The sequence below is a fragment of the Alligator sinensis genome, unplaced genomic scaffold (genome assembly GCF_000455745.1).
Source record: "Alligator sinensis unplaced genomic scaffold, ASM45574v1 scaffold312_2, whole genome shotgun sequence".
NCBI classification, from domain to species: domain Eukaryota; kingdom Metazoa; phylum Chordata; order Crocodylia; family Alligatoridae; genus Alligator; species Alligator sinensis.
In genome coordinates, this window is record NW_005842274.1 from 725,517 (window position 1) to 728,122 (window position 2,606).

The following is a 2,606-nucleotide window of genomic DNA, read 5'->3' on the forward strand; positions in this document are numbered from 1 at the left end:
ATATTAAAAAATATAAAAATCCTAAACTTAAGAAAGTCTTAAGGGGACATATGGTCTTTCCAATAAGAAGAAGTCCCAATATTAAGACAAATGTAGGCTATGAAAGTTAACTTATTTAGGCAAGAGGAGGTCGGGGTGAATTCAGAAGACAACTTTCAGAGAATTTTTGTCCTAAGGGCACTTGGACAGCTGTGTAGCTGCCAATGTTTACATGCATATATAATTATGTATCCTCTTTAGTTCCCAGACAGACTTTTTAATCTTATAAGAGGACTGGTTGTTCTTTAGCCCTGTGAAGGACTTAAAGTGAGATGCATACAGTAGCTCTGTTTAAATCCCTGCCACTTTTACCATTATTGAATGTAGCCTAAGAAAGCTTTAATGCATTTTTGATGTGATAGATTCTCTATTTCCCTCCCTCCTCCCCCTTCTTTTCCACTCCAGCTCATGTACCAGACCCACCGTGGGAAAGGTTTCCTGTTTGAAAATCATGGCATTTGTGATGTTGCAATTAACTGTCACTGTTCAAAGAAATCTGAATCCTACTCTGGCTCCAATGATGTTTCATAACATAGAAACAAACTATTATTTATTTTGAAAATATGAAATGCCTTCAGATTTGAGAACATGTTGCCCACATAGCTCGAGGCCTAAATCTACCATGGGCAGTCATGTGGTAAGCGAGGTTTACTGCGTTAAGTCTTGTATATGCTGTGTGAGCAGTCTCAGTTAAAGGCTCACTAATAAATAGGTCAAAGAAGAAAGATGTGATATTACAGCTGGCACAGGGAAAGACCTGCATTTGTTACCTGTCTTCAGTTTTCCCATAGGAACACCAAAAATAACTTTATTTTTAATACTGTTAGATTAAAATAGCAATAGAGAAAATTTGATATTAAGCACAATCTTCATTATGTTCACAATCTGTCAGAAGAATGATATTTTTGGAGGAATGAAAAGAAGGTTAAACTTCTAGTATATTACACTAATATTTTTTTTCTTTTTTCTTTTCTTTGAGTATTGCAAGTGGCCCTATAAATAGATTACTTCCCTCTATGCCTCCAGCTTTAAAAGTGAGTTGCATGTCAGAAAAGAAAATGACCATACCAATAATACCAAACCCTTCTGCAGGATGGCAACAGATCTTGTAATATAATATGAATTAAATATTAATGCTGACTTGGAGAAATAAATATCTACTAAAAGTCAAACTTTTAGGGTGTGGTTTTTGTGTTGTGCAATATGCCTACTTAAGAATTCAACATGTAATTAAATAGGCCAAGGGTCATTAGCATAACATGATATTGGAACAATACTTGACCTCACACCCTATTAAACCAAAATATTAGGCCAACTGCTGAGATTAAAATAGCACCACAAAATAGGGAGCAGAATCAAGAAGATTACTATAGTTGAGAGGAAAGTGCTAGTTTCTGGTTATGTTAAGTATCAACAGTGGGCATATTAGTTTGGTAGTAACATCTTACTGTCTTCAAGTGGCATTGCCAAATGACAAAACCCTTAATATTTTTTTGCCTCAATAACACATGCAACAGGTTTGCAATTTTGTTTTCGTGCAAACACTGCAGTGCTCTGCATTTAATATCAGTCACACTGAATATTTTTTTCCACAACACCAGCGTTGTTCCATCAAGTTCCTTAAAGGCGTGCTTTTAAGCTAGATGACAGCCTTGTAAATCATTGGGGGGGGAATTAACTTGTTTACCTACTTGGAGCTCAACTTCGATTTACTGGAGTGGAGTGATCAACTCCTGTGTGCTTGCTGATTCAAACACTGGAGATGAATGGGATTCCCCTCCCCCACACTGGGGTGTGCAAACTCCACACTCTCTACAGTGTAAATACCTTACATTTCCCCCCCCCCAGCATTTTAATAATAATAATTAAAAAAATAAGAGCATCTTAAAGCCAAGACAAGCATTTCAGAAACTCCTACTCAAACTTCTCAAACACCCCCTGCACAGATCAAACAAAGGCCAACTAAACAAAAACAAGAACCCCCCCAAACAAATCTTCCCCTCATTCACAGAAATAAGTCTGAAACTAACACAATTTCTGCCTCTAATAACCAACCAGGGGTTCAAAACTCTGTAATAATAAACCTTACTCAAAAAAGGAAACACTTTGGAGTCTTTAAACAGTGACTTTAGGTTAAACACACAACACACACAAAATCAAGTCACACTTGCAAGTCACATCCACACACCCTCCCCCCCAAAATGTAGGAAATCCTAAAAGAAACAGTGCCATCAATCCACCAGAATCAGATGCAGAAGAAACAACAGTGGTTTTCATAATAATAATCACATAAAAAAGAAACAGGAAGAAGTTGGCTGCATGCACTAGGAAAAAAACCCCCAACAAAACCCCTATGGCAAAGGTAAATGATCACTAAATTACATTGTCACACAGAGGCACACAAAAAGGTCCAAATGATGAATAATCAGCCCTCCAAACTCACCTCTCTCAATGAGTATTAAAGGCACAGCTTTCACTCCTGGAAGCAGCAGAGAAAACCCTCAACTTCTGCAAAAACACACACAGAGACTTTCTTTCACTTGCTGTACATGGTGTAACTCTTCTTT

General features: G+C 37.3%; 1 protein-coding gene across 9 annotated transcripts in view; it reads right to left on the bottom strand.

Moving 5' to 3' along the window:
• Nucleotides 1-2,606, bottom strand: part of TBL1X (transducin beta like 1 X-linked) — a 327,967-nt gene extending 325,361 nt beyond the window's left edge. For 8 of the 9 annotated variants that reach the window (XR_003095073.1, XM_025209254.1, XM_025209250.1 and 5 more), the window contains exon 1: nucleotides 2,483-2,606. The gene's annotated coding sequence lies outside the window, so the exon portion shown is untranslated. The remainder of the gene's footprint in view (nucleotides 1-2,482) is intronic. The other variant, XM_014521928.2, reaches the window with a different exon arrangement.